The sequence below is a fragment of the Periophthalmus magnuspinnatus genome, chromosome 9 (genome assembly GCF_009829125.3).
Source record: "Periophthalmus magnuspinnatus isolate fPerMag1 chromosome 9, fPerMag1.2.pri, whole genome shotgun sequence".
NCBI classification, from domain to species: Eukaryota; Metazoa; Chordata; class Actinopteri; order Gobiiformes; family Gobiidae; genus Periophthalmus; species Periophthalmus magnuspinnatus.
Window position 1 is genome coordinate 26,964,293 of NC_047134.1, and position 18,026 is coordinate 26,982,318.

Below are 18,026 nucleotides of genomic sequence, written 5' to 3' on the forward strand. Positions count from 1 at the left end.
GGAACTCCCAGGACTGGTGGAGCGGTAAGGTGCCTGTCCAACCCAGAACAGGGGATAGCTACAATCACAGATTGTATATATAAATGGACATAGCTAACTTGCTAGTCGCCACATTCGGAATAGGAAGTGATCATGGGCACACTTCCCGCTTTCTGTAACTGCTGCTTGTCATTAAACTGTTCATATTAACCTGCTCTACATGATCCTGGTATTTTTATTTTACTATTGTGTCTGTAACTCAAGATGTGAACATTAATAAAAGACAAATCAGGCGCCTTCTTTCACCAAGGTCGCACCCGCTAGAGTTAGCAACAGGTTTGATTGACAGCGTTGCTAAGGACCCGCTCCCTGCTAAACCAGGGGTGCAGGCAGGAATGGGCATTGCCTTCAACACCCTCGCTCCAGATTGGCTGTTTTGATTGGCTGGGATGCACCAACAGAATTTTGCATGCACTGAGACAAAGACAAAGAGAACACGGGAGCGGCAGGTTTACGTCGCAAAAGGTTCGTGGTCCGTAACATTCTAAACGGTACATGACCAATGAGCTTGTTTGCTACTCATGTGTCACTGAAATGATTACAATACGCTCAGATAATGAAGAGAATGAACAGGTAAGACATAACATTTTTCTGACTGGTCTGTTCACGCTTGTTAATCTCACCGTGAAATTACAAATAAAACCAACTGACCAACAAACAGAGATAACAAAACATTTGGCATCTGGTTTGGAGGTTTAGGAAATGAGCAGATTATTAGAAATAGTGATGGGACTTTCGGCTCTTTTATGGGATCTGAATCTTTTGGATTTGTTCACTTCAAAGAGCGTTCAAAAGACTGACTCTTTTACAATTTATATGACGGAAGGCAACGTGAGAACTCATTTTATCAATAAACTAATCACAGAGAGAAGTGACTTAGGCTCAGATCTGTTTAAAATGGTTCAAACTGAGAGTGGGAATGAGTTTACTCTTTCAAATGATGCCAAATCTATCTAAAACCTTGCACTACTCCTTTTCTGATTCTTGTGTTGGTTCAGCATTAATCAGGATAAAAAGGCATACAGATTAGAAAGAAAAAGTCCGGTTCCAATCGTTCACATTACGAAACCGTTCAAAAGAGCTGACTTGTCACATCACTAATTAGGAAAAGACCTGTCTAATTTCAAAGTGGGTGGCAGCGTTATTCACAATCGATTTTATGTTCCTCGACCGCTGAATACATTACAGGCTACACTTGTTTAACACGGTTTCATAATCGTACACGTTTAGTCTGTTATGTGATGAAACTATAAACGCAAATTACAATGCAATTAAAATGTAATGCCTTGTTATTTTACAAGCTATTTTCACTCAAAAGCTCAAGTCAGTTGAAATGAGATTTGCCGTTATCTCACTACTATCTGATTTGGCGCAGCAGCTGTCTCTCTAATTACTGTCTAGTTACCAGCAGAAGTGAGAGCCTTTGGAAACCTGTGTTCAACTCCCTTGTAACAGTTTTGGGAAGTAAGTGAATACAGTACATGTGCTGAAAATACATTCAGAACACACGTTTTGAGTAACTATTCCTGTACAGTTGCGTTTTCATTTGGCGGTATCAGAATACAGTTATACTTTTTCAAATCAAAGGATACATGTTGGTACATTTTGGCTTCAAATTGCACATAATCGGTCAGAAAAATATAAAACACTGCTCGTGTGGTGAGTGCATGTGCGAGTTTTACTTCTCCAATTAGTGATAGGAAATACATGAACAAACAGTGAAACAATAAAGCAGTTTTTAATCCTATGTCACGTTTTTTACTCTATATCTTAAGTGCGACTCAATGTAAAAATATTCTAAGTATTCAGAAGACAACATTCTGATTGGACTACGTATCGGAATATGTTACAAAATACATTTCAATTCAGGTATTCAGTATCTGTACGTACTGTAGATTGTACATAGTGAGCATCGACTGAAAAACTGTGGACACTCTCTGTGTAATTGCTGTGGTCAGGCTCATCATTTTGGTGTTAAAATGTTCATATTAACCCAATCTACATGATCCTGGTGTTTTTATTTTGCTATTGTGTCCATAAATCAAGATATGAACATTAATAGCAGACTAATGAGGTGCCAGATTGGCTCTTTAGTTGCTATGATACTTGCAGCAAGAATTCCTAATGTGGAACTCGGCACCAAATCCGCCCCTATAACTGCTCTAGCCTCGATGAGCTTCATTTGACTGGAGCCGAACGCTACGGGAGACGTCACACTCCCTTCATCCACTTCTTTATACAGTCTATGGTAACTACATACATTTTCAGCGTATTCTTCCCATCAGCCATCCTATGTGTATGTACTGGCTCCATGTGAAGTACTTTAAGAGGAAATGTTCAGTATGTTTGAATAAAAGCAGGCCATGACCCCTTCGACCCACATCATTAACCTGACGCACCAGCCTGTTACTTGAACATCTCTGGAGAGGACGTCTCAAGGCAGTTTCTATATCTTATTCAAAAATGCTGGTATATTGACTGTCCTTTCAGTGTTTGTTACATTAAGTGCTCTATTTAAACGTGGCTTAATTAAAGCGCAATTTCTGACGGATGTGGTGTCCTCATATACGCTCGTTTTATCTTGATGTTATGTCTATAATTATATAAATCCAAGTAAGTCCTGTCTAATTTTGCCTGTATTCCAACTCCATTGTTTACCGTTAGATAATCTTTTTATTGAGGATGGACTGGTGTATTTCAGTTTTCAAATAGACCCAAAGGGACAGTGGTTGGCCGAATAACATACTTGGCTGAGGGAGTAGCAGTGGGTGCAGGTTTTCCAGTTTTTCAAAACCTGCTCAGTAGGCCAATTCTCGTAAGTAATCCTGATTCCTAACCCAATCCTGGCTCAAAATCTGGAGATGGTCCATACGGTAGTCGACTGCTCCAGACAGTTTGGCTCAAGGCTGATTGGATGGGCTAAAGACAGAGGACTGGGTGGTAAAGCCCTTGTAAACTCAACCTAGAAACTATACAGTTGCATTGAAGTACATGGATAAAGATTGATATTTATGAATATGATGTTTTGCTGTATTCACTTATCTATCAGAAACAAGTAGAAGTTCTTGCTAATAAGCTGAAGCAGAAAAATGCTCTTGTTTTCACTGCAGTCAGTTATAAAATACAGCTATTTGATATAGGAAGGACAAAATGTCATAAAAACTGTAGTTTATGTGTTGTTTTTCTGTTGTTTATGTGTAGTTTGTGTTGTTTATGCATAGTTTATGTGTTGTTTTTGTGTAATTTATGTGTTGTTTATGTGATGTTTATGTGTTTATGTTTATAAGATGTTTATATGTAGGGTATGTATTGTTTAAATGTTGTTTATGTGTTGTTTACATGTAGTTTATGTGTAGTTTATATGTTGTTTATATGCTGTTTATGTGTTGTTTATATGCTGTTTATGTGTTGTTTATATGTTTTTTATGTGTTGTTTATATGTTGTTTATGTGTTGTTTATATGTTTTTATATGCTGTTTATGTGTTGTTTATATGTTTTTTATATGCTGTTTATGTGTTGTTTATATGTTTTTTATGTGTTGTTTATGTGTTGTTTATATGTTGTTTATGTGTTTTTTATGTGTTGTTTATATGTTGTTTATATGCTGTTTATGTGCTGTTTGTGTGTAGTGTATGTGTTGTTTATTTTCTGGTTGCTGCATATTGGAGCACACAGTCCCCCTCAGTGCAGCATTGTAAATGTGGTGATTAGTTACTAGGCAGTAGGAGTGGAGGCAGCTCAGCAGGTGAATGTCAACGAGAATCACAAGTCCTCACTGTGGTACACAAACACTCAAACAGGTCGAAATGAATCCAAAAAATACACAAAATGTGACTGTGTTGTACTTTGCCCATCCCAAAACTCAAATACAGTAGTGGAAGGGTGTTTAACCTGTGTTATCCATCCCCAGCAATTGTTAAGTTTCATGGGGGCATTACAACAATTTATATACTTGGCTTTTTAAAGGGCCCATTTTACACTGTTTCTTGATCTATGTTATAATATTGTTTTCTCACTACAAACATACCAGGAGTTTTTGTTTCATTCACACATGTTTAACACACAAACCCTGCATCTTTAGGCTGATTTCTTCTCTCAAGCAGAAAATACTTTGTTCCACCTTGTGATGTCATTTTTTAATACAAGAAATACTCCACTGTGTTTTGAAACTTCATACACCTTCACTAGAATCATTTGGATAATTTCAGCTCGGGAACGGCCCATCTCTACTGAACAAAAGGTAAAAAGTAGCTGTTAACTTGAATATTACCCCTTCATGACATCACAAGGTGGAACAGAGCATTTTGAGCTTTGGAGATGTAGACAGACTAATAATTAAGGGTTAATCAAACATGCCTGAATGACACAAAACACAACTCCAGGTATGTTTTCGAAGAGGTAGCAGCATTATAACATGGCTTAAACCTCACAAGAGTCAGTTTTGTGTAATATAGGACCTTTAAATTGATACTGTACACAATATTATATACACATATGTCCTGTATATTAACAATGGAACCGTTGAGCTCATGGAGATCTTTTATAGGATTTTGGTTAGCGGTACTTTACTGGCGAATTAGCTGAAGCCAAAGGACTTGGCAAAGGCTGAACCACAAAGTATATAATGATCCATGATTTGAAATACTTTTGGGACCGCTGCTATGGCATCCAGCTGAACTCAAATGTCGTCCTATCACGCAGTCGATATTTTAGGTCTACACATCCAATATAGCTCCTGTCCTCAGCAGATGAGATTTCCCATCCACACGCACACACACACACAGACACACAAGGTAAGTGCCTCACTGCATATAAACAGCATCATTTCTTTCCATCACATTAAACAGCAGTATCATTAAACGCGGCCCAGACACATCCCAGAGCTAGGACTCCCATGATGCACTGGGCTATTCTGCTGGGCTATGGCTGACCTTGAGTGGCTGGGATTTGAATCGTCCCCATTGACGGCCTACATACAAAGGCCTAGTTTAAACTTGCATTTTTACAGGAAAAAACATGGCCCATCTCATCAGACTTAGGTTAATAGAATGTGCATCTTTTTTGTGTTTATGTGTTAAGTTTTCCTTCTTTCTAAGTTGCTCTAGGTGGATTGTAATTTCGACTATAAATAAAAACAGTATCATTTCGTATACTTTTAAAACTATATCTTCATTCTGTATTAGAGTTTTTTGGACATGCATTTGGAGTCAAGAATGGGGACATATATATTGTCTGGCGTACGCTAAAGCCTATCCAGGGGTTTAGCATTTATAACTTTCAATGCGCAAAAGTCGTAATTATATCATATAGTAGACTGAAGTACTTTCAACTTTCCAACTTTTCAACTTTCAACTTTTATTATTGTCCAAAAGGGAAAGTGATTTGCAGCAGCGTCAGACATACAGTAACCATACAATACGATGCAGTAATAGACTTAAGCTCAAGTTCAACGCTGAGAAGTACATTCCCTTTAAAACTGGTTAAAAAAAAAAGACACCAGAAAATGTAACTGCATTTCACCACCACTGACTCTATATAAGGCTATAAGAGAGCGTTCATCCTGGTTATGGCTTCAGAGATAAACGGTGTCCTACTTCGCTGTCCTGATGCGGGGCAAGAGTTAGATCCACTCTTTCACTCAGCCCTTCGTTTCATAACAGGTGATGAATATAAAACCCATCACTGTTCACTCTATGAAAAAGTAGGTTGGCCGTCGCTATCTGTCAGAAGAGAACAACACTGTATGAAATTAATTTATAAAGGACTACTTGACAGACTACCGGAGTATCTCAGTTGCTTGTTGAACATTGATATGAGAGGTTTTAGTACGAGATCTCATGATTGTATAAGTGAGAGAGCTTTGGGCTGTTTTGCTTGCCAAAAGTGGAATAGATTTCAAAAACATGCAAAATTGGATACATTGGTGCTACAAATGAACTTTTATAATCACACCTGCACCTGTTTTTAATGTTTTAAATGGACGTACATACCGTATCTTTCTCTTTTTTGTATAGTTTCTGCATTTTGAACAGGGTGGCCTTTGGGTCTCCTCAAAGAGTGGGTGGTCAGGGCCTTGCAAGTCACCCTTCTGCTGTAGGTGTCACGCAGCTGGGACTAATGTAAGTCTATAAGTTAAACTGCCATTTTCACCATTTGAGCCAGATGACTTCTACTGTACGCAGAGAATGCACCAAACCAATAGACAATACAAAATGCACGACCTGATTCTGTAACACTCTGATAAAATAGGGTCATAAGAACATTACTAACATCAGAAGAATTAATTTTCCTTCGTCTTTTCTACACTTCTTCTCATTCTTGCAGATGGCATCAGTGTTCGGTTCAAAACGTAGCGCATTGCCAATAACTGTCCCCAAGTAAGTAAGAAGCAGGCCCAAAACTAAAACTGTCTTCACATTTGGCATGGTATTGGTCCAGATTTGAGCCCGATATAGTCTATGAATTCTACAAAGACTTGGTTGGTCCCAGTCTGGTTTAGTCCTGGTCTAGCTCCAGTTTAGTCCTATTTTTTATCTGTTGTGTGCATAGACTGTATATATAAATGGACATAGCGAACCTGCTAGCCACCACGTTCCAAATAGGAAGTGATAATGTGGGCTCTTCTGGCTCCAATTCACTTTGCATTAGAAAATTGTTGCCCATCTCTCTGTAACTGCTGCTGTCAGGCTCGTCTTAAAATGTTCGTATTAACCCACTCTACATGATCCTGGGGTCTGCCTTTCGTTATTGTATCCGTAAATCATATAAACATTAATAACAGACAAATCAGCTGCCTTCTTTCCCCGAGGTCGATCCCGCTAGTGTTAGCAACTGGTTTGATTGTTATCGCTAAGCCAAACCAGCAGGAAGCGCCATTAACTTCAACAGCTTCACCCCAGATTGGCTCTTTGGTTGCTATGATACTCGCAGTCGGAATTCCAAATATGGAGCTATAACTGCTAGCCTCGATGAGCTTCATTTGACTGCAGCTGAACGCTATGGGTGACATTACACTCATTTATTCTACTTCTTTATACAGTCTATGGTTGTGTGAACAGTAGCTGCCACATAATATCAGCTCATTATATTAATTTAAGCGCTCATTACTTTCCCACAGCCCTAATGTTGAAGCCTTGAAATGAAACCGTAAGTGTCACTGAACTTAAACAGAAACAAAGTTGAAAATGATAGAGAAATGGGCTATTGCAATGTTTGGAGGCGCTGCATTCTGGTGTGCTCCCCTGTATGGCTTTATGAGATTGGATTTCACTCTTGGATGACTTGGACGTTTTCTCTTTGCCATTACTCAAGCCGGGGCGGCAGATGGGAAGTGAAGTCATCAGCCTGCGACGCCTCTCACAGCTGAACTCTTCTGATGTATTCTGGGGGGGGGCTGCAGCTCATCAGCCCAGAGAGGACCAGATGCCGTAATGGGGGGGGGGGGGGACATGGCGTGTCTTCCTCAGCATGACTTCCTCTGGCACTTAGCTACGAAAGATCTCCTCCTGCTTCTTCTAAACATAGCCTCGTGTTCTCCCAAGTTAATTTATAAATGATGAGAGGAGCCTTTTTGTTTTGGGTGTTGGGTGCACTTTACAGAACAGCGATAGCACGGTATTAGGGTTGAAATTGTATGCTAAGACAAAGTGTATCGCGGTTAGCAGTATGATTCTGTCAATGCTCAGGCCACAAACCAACAGTATGTCAATTATGCATCTCATATGGCAATTTTTCATAAAGATACAGTAGGATATAAAACAATGTACTACAACTTCACAAACCTGACATGATGTGCAGTAGTTTCATTAGCAGAATGCATGTAGATTGTGTTGTGATGTAGCACTCTGAAGAGGGGGTGACTTAGCACTGAGAGTAAAGGAAGTGGGGACTCAGAGCACCAAAAATGTTAATACGTTGTTTTCGGCGAATATATAATTTTCAAAACAATAAAAGGTAACATGGTGATCTAAATACAATACCTGGCCAAAAAAAAAGTCGCCAGCAAAAAAAAAAAAGGTCACACACTCTAATATTTTACTGGACCGCCTTTAGCTTTGATTACGTCACACATTCGCTGTTTCCTTATTTCGATTTCGCTTCTGCAATGTCAAAAGATTTATTTCCATCCAGTGTTGCATTATTTTTTCACCAAGATGTTGCATTGATGATGGTCGAGTCTGACGCTGCACAAAGCTTCTCCAGCTCATCCCAAAGATTCTCAATGGGGTTAAGGTCTGGACTCTGTGGTGGACAATCCATGTGTGAAAATGATGTCTCATGCTCCTGAACCACTCTGTCACAATTTAAGCCTGATGAATCCTGGCATTGTCATCTTGGAATATGCCCGTGCCATCAGGGAAGAAAAAAATCCATTGATGGAATAACCTGGTCATTCAGTATATTCAGGTGTCAGCTGACCTCATTCATTGAGCGCAGACTGTTACTGAACTTAGACCGGACCAACTGCAGCAGCCCCAACATATTTGCTTAGTTAAATCCAAGTGGCGACTTTTTTTTTTGGCCTGGCACTGTATGTTATGTATTAGGAATTAAAAGCCCATAAAAGTGTAGTACCTCATCTTTAAACAAAGTATAAAAAGAAATCAAAAATCTAAGAAAGGCTATGAACAGTACCTCAAGTGTTTGTCCAATGATCTGAAGATTGCCGGTTCAAATCCTGCTTTCAGCGTAAACAGCATCGGTTAAGTGGTCAGATTTACTGACCCACAGGTTGGCGATTCTAGCTGCCACAGATGAATGCTGTCGTTGTGTCCTAGGGCAGGACACTTAACCCACCTTGCCCCCAGTGTCTGCGTACACTGGTGTCTGAGTGACTGGTTCCTTTCAGTGCCTTGGAGGTGGAAAAGCACTATATAAAAATAAGACCATTTAGGATTTACTAAATAGTACTTTGTGAAACAGGAATAGCATTAAATCAAACGTTTTACAATATGTCTTAATGTCATGAAGTGATATTACTAATAGTCCAGGATCTCAAAAGTAAAGTGTTCATGATAATACAATACCATTACAATAATATGTTTCAACTCCTTCTGTTTTCCACATTTTTTTGCTAAAACATATCCATTGATTTTACTATTCTCTCGCTTAAGCCTATACACAATGGAAAACAAACAAACCACACTTCTCATTAGTCCAAACATAAAATTACCTCTGAAAGGCCGAGGGAGAAGCAAAACAATTTTCTGACAAGCGCAGAAATAGTGTGCAAGTGTAGAGTCGGGGTTGTGGGAATACTGTTATGCATAGACGGCATGTTGTCTAGGAAACTCTAATTGTAAGTAATTTCACACTCTCTTCTAATAATGTCAGTTGGAGCAGAGGTATTGTATGGAGGTGTGGAGTAATTCTGGTTTATTCTTGGCTTGGTGCGTTGAAGCTTTTTTGCTATGAGTGAATGTGTATTACAGTGAAAGGGCCGGGGCAGCTGCAGCCTTGAACCGATGACTCTGAAGACCATAAAGACATAAGAGGAACAGCCAGATGACATCCATTATCCCTCCTCTCTACTCTAAATGAGCCACTGGCAAGCACTCGGAGCGCTCCTCAATGCTTTGTGAAGACATCTTACAATCAATGGGCTTTAATCATAGCTATTTCCCTGCTTTATTCCTCCTTCAAGAAGACACGAAAATGTCTTCAGATCAATCTGGGTATAAAACCATCATAAACAAGAGCAGGGTTCATGTCAGGGCAGTGTTTAGAAGCACGGCAAAATAAAACACTCAAAAAAGTAGAGAGTTTACCACATGGACCTTATAAGTGCAGTATGTAACTTTTCCAGGGGCCCTCTCTGCCGCCATTAAGATGTTAATCCTGTAGACTGTATAAAGAAGTGGACCAAGTGAGTGTGACGTTGCCCATAGCGCTCGGCTCCAGTCAAATGAAGCTCATCGAGGCTGGAGTTATGGGGAGAATTTGGAGCCAAGTTTCACATTTGGAATTCCGACCATGAGTATCATAGCAACCAAAGAGCCAATCAGGAGCGAGGCTGTTGAAAGTGAATGTTCTTTCCCGCCCACACCGCTGGTTTAGCAGGGAACGGGCACTTAGCAACGCTGTCAATCAAACCTGCTGCTAGTGTTAGCGGGAGAGACCTCGAAGAAAGAAGGCATCTGATTTGTCTGTTATTAATGTTCATATATTGATTTACGGACACAAGAGTGAAATAAAAATACCAGGATCATGTACGAACATTTTAAGACCAAAATGACGAGCCTGACAACAGCAGTTATGGAAATAGGGCTGATGGAGCCGAAAGCGCGCCAATGTTCGCTTCCTATTTGGAACGTGGTGGCTATCAGGTTTACTATGGGCTGTCCTTTACACAAATGTTCCACAGTATGACAGTATTGCATTTATTAAATTACAGGTGTTCTTATCACTCAAAAAATACCCTAAAAAACATGTATTCCTACTTTTAGCGAGCTTGCCTCTCCACAGATTTGACCCGTAACTTGACCTTTTGGTGTCACTTGCTCAACGAGATGGAAGCGTTTATTGACATACTGTGGAACATTCCAGGCAAAGGCATAAAGGTATAATATCCATAAGGACTAGCAGGTGGTGAGCCCTACCAGAAAAATTACATGGTGAAGCTTTAAAGGAGAATACGAAAAAGACAACGCGATTCAAATGTATTATATCATAGAACAAAGAAATATTTCAAGCCAGTTTTAAATTTCTCATGATTGTGATGTTTTCCCTTTCTTTCGACTTTTCCCACAGGGGCGCCAATGAAAATTAGCAGCAGTAATTTGCACATTAATTTGTTTAATCAACAACAAATCAGATGACAGAGCTCAAAGCAGAAGTTCAAACTGAGCCGTACCATGGAGAAGTTCAGTGATTCAGATGTTTTTCACATTCCTCCCTGTAATAGCCCGGATAGCAACCTCAGCGACGAGGAACAGAGCTGAGACGATTTGTTCAGTGCAGGCCCAAGTGTGTTTATTAGCAACAAAAAGGAATAATATTTACAAAAAAAAATAACAGGGGCAAATTTAAAACCAGCACGACAGTAACAGCCTATTCACACAGCACGTCCTCTGAGTAGACTGAGGTTGGCTCCTTTTATCCAGCACCTTCCTTAATTGGCTGCCCCCACACTCCAGCGCAGGTAAGTGCCGGCAAGTATAACTATATTTTTTAAAAGTTCGCCTTGGCAAAAACAGTGTTAACATTTATTCAATCAATCAGTTACAAAAGTAGAGCTCTATATACACTTTGAGGACTTCAGGGACCGGCCTCCTGCTGGTGCCCCGAGTCAGGACTAAACCAGGAGTAAACATGGAGAATCAGTGGTTCTGTTTAGTTGCGCATACGACTGAAAAGTTTTATTCTGCACTTTTCTCTTTTAATGTAAATTTTATGATTATTATTTATGTTTTTGATTTGTTTGTACTGTGATTTTAATTACTTTGTGCTAAAATATTTGGACACCCCTCCTCCTCAGAACAAAGTTGCCTGTCCCGGACCCTTCGTAAGGTGCTCCGGCTCCCTGGGGACTCTTTTGGCAGGAACACCTAAGATGGCAGACAAAACAGGTAAGTATCAGTTCAAAAACAAGTTGTTAGCCAATGCATTTATACTCATTTCTTTTACAGGTCACCTACTTCTTATGAGTTTGTCACACTCTGTAATGGACTCGCTACATTACTCTCCCTCCCTCAGTCTCAAGTTTTGCTAGACTTTTAATGGGATTGTCTGGTGTAGGGCCCATTATCCATTATCTTATTTCCATTGAGATGTTAGAGCTTTGGCTTAAATAAAACAAAAAAACAGTTAAGCACCGTAGCTTGTTCATTTACAGGTCTTAAAAAAAAATTCCTACTGTGAGCACGGCCTCCTCTCCACAGATCTGACCTTGCTTGTCTCAATGAAGACAGCTACGTTTAATAAAATACTGTAGAACATTCCAGAAAAGCAAAGAAATCTGGAATAAAATCTCCATGGGGACAAGCACGTGGTGAAAAGTTACACCCACTAAAACTTCATAAAACATTCATCTATCGTATTATGTATCATTTTCATCCATATTTCAATATTAAATCAGTATTAACTATTTTAGAACAGATTTACGCTGCATATTTGAAAATGTAAATGATAATTCCTCCTATTCATTTTTAATCACTGGTGTCATTGACTGCGTTTCACTCCTGAATGTAAAAATAAGGATGTGTCTGCCTGCGAGATAGCTGGCGGTTTGCATTGCACACATTCAAATTGGATTTTTTAACCTTAGGGCAGCGGAGCCTCTGCAGTTTCATCGTACTCTGCTCTTACATATTATACAGAGGAGGCTAACGCGTGCCGGTTCTCTCCTCGGGCAGAATGTGCTGGTGTAATGGAAGAACAACTAAGATCGCTTTATGAGAAGAAGCATAAATGCCATCTGAAATGTCGACTCTGATGTGAGAGCTGAGGAAACTTAGCTGTCCTCCATGAAAACACACTTTATCCTGTTGTTAAGAGCTGTTTTTTTTAGTTAATCGGAGGTCATCTTACAATATATCCAGAAATCACACAATGTTGCTTGTTGCTATGAATGTGAGAGTTGTTTTTTTCCAGACAAGGTCACATAGAGGAGTTTGTGTAATCGCTCAGTCGTCCAGGAATGATCCATAGTAAAAGAAAATTCAAATCTGTCAACTGGACGAAAAGTTGTTGGAGTGAAGACGTTTCGCCGCTCATCGGTTTTGGTCAGATCACCGGTGGACACTGCCTTACATCTATCTGAAGGAAGGGGCTAACAACACTGGAACTAACACATATTGTTTACATTTTCTGTTTGTAGGTTAGGTCATACTTAGCATAATCATTCAGGCTCCTAATGAGTGCTCTCGTGCCTATTAGCATACAACCTAGCCCTATTATTTTCCTTGAGGGAATAGTAAAAGAAAGAAGAAGGGCAATTGTTTTGGAACCAATGTGACAACTACCTAAGTGCATCTATAAACTGTCAGTAATATCATAGTGTGAGCCTCGCGTGGTTCGTTATAACTGACTTTATACGTAATGGTCTAGGTATAGATAGAGGAAGAAGATATATGAAGGTCTGCACGTCTCAAGCACACGTGTCGTTTAACCTCAATACCACTTTTAAGGTTAAGTCTTTATTGTCCCTGTAGGGAAAAATGTCATCTGCACTTGACCCATCCTTCAGGACCACAGACTGTATAAAGAAGTGGACTAAGTGAGTGTGACGTCACCCATAATGTTCGGCTCCTGTCAAATGAAGCTCATCGAGGCTAACGGTTACAACGGCGAATCTGGAGCCAAGTTGCGTATTAGGAATTCCAACCACGAGTATCATAGCAAACAAATAGTCAATCTGGAGCGAGGCTCTTGAAGGTTCCCGCCCCTCCTGCTGGTTTAGCTGTCAGCCAAACCTGTTGCTAATGCAAGTGGGAGCAACCTCAGGGAAAGAGACGCCTGATTTGTCTATTATTAAGTTTTATATCTTTATTTACTGACACAATAGCAAAATCAAAACACCAGGATCATGTGGAGCGGGTTAAACATTTGAAGACCAAAATGAAGATGCCCACTGCAGCAGTTATGGACAGAGGGGTGACAGTCTTTTAATGTAAACTGAATTGGGGCCGGAGTCAGTGGAGCCGGAAGCGCATCCGTGCTCGCTTCGTATTTGGAACGTGGTAGCTAGTAGGTTAGCTATGTCCATTTATATATACGGTCTATGTTCACAACTCATCTCCAGACATTCAGCTAGTCTTAGTCAGGAGTACCGTAGCTTGGGGATTTTTACGGATTGTGCATTTTTTGGGGTTGATGGTGGAAACGGAATGCCAGGAGGAAACCCATACAGACACAAGGAGAAATATATAGATAGGCTAAGGTGAACCGGGAGACGAACCTAGAACCTTTTTGCTATGAAATGAGTCTTAGCCACTCTGCCACCATGCAGTTTATGGGTTTGTTTTTGTCATGCTACATAGGACCATTGTGGAAAAAATGAACCCAAATCTAAATTGGTGGAAGCTCAAAGCCCAAGTATAGAGTCTAAACAAACTGACGCAAAAATCATTAAAGATTCATTTGAGGATGGTTTCATTTTCCATATGGCTGTTTGCGTCCCACCAGGTGAGACATCATCCATCTTTTCAAGGTGCGCCCAGAGATGATGGAGGAGTTTGGGGAGCACACTGGTTTTTGCTAATGCATCGAAACTTACAGTGAACAGCTTTTTATGTGTGACAGGTCCATCTTTCAATCTCTACCTCTTTACTCATAATATACTCCAAAAGTGACTAAACTGGGGAATAAACAAGATCAATGGCTTGGATTCCTCATTTCCTAGAATGACGTGTAAGATACCATATCATAGCCTCCAATCTTATCGCAGAGAGTGGGATTTACAATGAGGTCCCAAGGTTACGGTGAAGGACAATGGTTAGGTCCCGATGAAGAGAACATGAGCAACAATAGAATTCAAGTATCAAGATGTCTACATGGCTGTCTCTGAATAATTAAGCTTTACAACACAGTGATGGGAAGAATACTTTGAAAATGCATTTAGTTACAGAATTCTGAATACCTGTAGTAAAGGTGCTATATTGCTCAAAATTGGCTCTTGTGGGCTTTTAGTTACATTAGAATGATGTTATCTCCGCTAAAACATGCCCGGAGCTGTGTTTTGTTTCATTCACACATGTTTGAGTAACACTTTATTATTAGTCTGTCTACATCTATAAAGCTCAAAATGCTCTGTTCCACTTTGTGATGCTATGAAGCTGTAGTTTTCAAGATAACAGCTAAATTTTACATTTTGTTCAGTAGAGATTGGCAATTCCATGGCTGAAATCATCCAAATGATTCTAGTGAAGGTGTGTGGAGTCGAAAAACACAGTGGAGCACTTCCTGTATTACCACATGACATCACAAGGTGGAGGAGAGTGTTTTCAGTTTGAGAGAAGAACTCAGCCTAAATATGCATATGTTTGTGATGAGGAAACAACATAATAACAGATCAGAAAATAGCATAATATGGTCACTCGAAAAATATATTCTGTGTTGTATTCCGTTACATGGACCAATCAGCGTACTGTATTCTGAATATTTAGCATACTTTTATACAGAGTGGCATTACATTTTAGTGAGAAAAATACTATTACAATATGCTTTATTATTAATTTTACAAAAAAACAAAAACAAAACATGATAAAGTATTGTATTCCTTTTAATGTAGAAAAGTAACAAATGTAATGAAAGTAGGAATAAGAATTTTCGCTACAGGTTTTTAGTTACTTCCCAACATTGTTTACAACACAGTGCCAGGCAAATGATAGAAGTTCTGCCAATGTGCTATATCAGTCTTTCTTTTGTAGTCATTGTTAATTTATTCATTACGGTGAGTCCATAATAACAATTTCTTTCCACTTCTGAAGGTATGTATTGAAAACAAGAATCATTTGGGACATGAGGTAGACTGTTGTAACGCAGATGAAAGGATCGAGAAAGTGCTTTAAAATGAAGGTTTATTATGTTTGCTTTATAGAGTCAAAATGAATCAGGAACTGTGGCCCTTCATATGTGGGGATAGACTGCTGCCCTGGTCTGGGGTGAACAAGGGTAAGATGGAAAGTAATTATGCAGTTTTGTTTCATTTTAAGCGATTTGGACTCCCTATGAAAAACAAAGTAGTAGTATTTCTGCTCCCGGACTCCAGGGTTTTAAGGGCCCAGAATCCTGTTAATTTATATTAGAGGGGGGCCCAGGTCAGGACTTCTTGCCCTGAGCATGAAATTTCTGTCTTTTTAGGCTATATTCAATTTCTGTTACTTCAATCATGATTTAATCCTCCTTGGTCTACTTGCTTTACACTAGGCATATTGTTCTTGAGTCTTGGATAAACTGTGCCATTCATTTTCCATTGAGACCGCGCTCCAGCCCAGCCATATTTGATAAAGTGGGATCAAATATCAGAAGCCAAATGAGGAGCTGCTTCTTTAAATTAATTCCTCTCACAGCGCGGACCTGTCGGAGTGCGATAACGCGCAGAGAGAGACGCACATTACGCACACACATTACGCACACACGCCCGCACCCACACAGAGATGCAAAGGTCCACCGGACTGTCAAGGACCACGCTCGCATCTTCCTCCCTCCAGACCACCACAATCTAACCCCCCACTCCGCACGGGCTGGATGGGGCCGAGTGGAAGAGTGCGCAGCGCGGTGCCATGGGCCATGTACCGAGCACAAAACGCGCACCGAAGCCAATTTAGACGCACAAGATGAAAGTGGGGATCCAGCGGCTGTAACTGTAACTGTGACTGGTTTATTGATGCTCTGGGTGACGTTTTATGCACGCAAGCAATAACCAGCAGAAAGTATAAAAGCTTTGGGGAGAGATATGCTACGAAAAAGCAGAGTGACAGAGCGCGGGAGGACATGAGTGCGCGCGAAAGGCTGTGTGTCGTTGGAAATGTGTCTGCTTGATGATAGATTTATTCATGAGGAATAAGTGCTCTTTCTCATGTAGCTGCTAAGTCAGCGAGATCTTGATTTAACGCTGTATGACAATGACAGTGCTGCTGGTTCACCCTCCGAAAGGCAATTAGTGTGAGAGTCAAATTCAAGGACAATTTGGGAACTGCAATATTTATGCGTAATAAAGGAGACACTGTTTCAGCACATGGACTCTAAAGTCTATGAGGACTGCTCACGAAACAAGAAATGTAGCTTTTAATTTAAAGGTGCACTGTGCAGCTTGTCTCCATGACCACGCGCTTGTCTCCTTGACCACAAAGATGTTATTGCTTTGCCTGGAATGTTCCACAGTGGCAGAACTAAAGAAGCTTTAAGTGGCAAAACATATTCACTCTTAAAAACCTATGTCCACTTGACTGGATGTCATTTTCTTTAGATATAGTATGTGATTTTCTTTAGGCTATATCCATGGAGACAAGCAAGTTACAGGTCAGATCTACGGAGAGGCTGAAGCGACCCCAATCACAGTAAGAATGTTTGGCTTTCAAAGTATTCTGGAGCCACAAAAACACCTGTATGAACAAATTCAAGCAAGATAAGTTTAATGCTATATTTTGTAACATTAGGAGCAAAGTAATAACATCTCCATGGAGACATGCAGGTGGCCCATTCCCCACTGGAAAAGTCACATAGCACACCTTCCTAGTTCTGTCATGGCTTTTGACATGGGCCTGTACAGACCACATGCAAGTTTCAGTCCTTCTCATATTGATAGTCTATAAGAAACAGGCTGCAAATCCTGTTTAAAAAAGCAAAACAAAACATTACACATTAAACAAGGTGAACTGCTTTATCCTTCCTACTTCATACAAAGCAGAAGATGGATAAGACTAACCATTGCATAACAATCTGTTTGTGTCATAATATGCTTCATATTATTACCATATTCATGTGTTCATGTTGGGCAGATCGGACACTAAATGATCCCAATGACTGAACTCAAACTGAGAGGTTAAATGGACATTAACACACACAAGTGACCTCTAACTCAGCAGCTACTGGCTATGGCAAAATAAGTCTTTGGATAAACTGGTGGAAACTGCTTTGTCAGAAAGCTATTAGCACGTCTGAGATCTAAATCACTTTTTGTGGAGATACAAAATAGCTTAAAATGACTAAATTGCTGCAGTAGACTAATGGGGCATAAGCATAATGCATTTTGATATTACCAGACATGATGGGACTTTGGGGGAGTCAGAACAGAGGCACACTATGATTTACAGCATCTCCAAGACTGCAGCTAACTCTCTCCTATCCACAAGTAATTGTATTTTAGCTGTAAGGTAGCTGTATAATGAACACCACCAGCAGTCAAAATGTAGCTTACCATTGTTATATTCAGTCTTAGTTTATAGTGGTTGTTGTTACATTCTTAATATTTAAAACCCGCTGAGGTGAATGCACAGGTGAATTGTGCTGTTTATGTATTTTAGGTTAAAATAATGCATTCTGA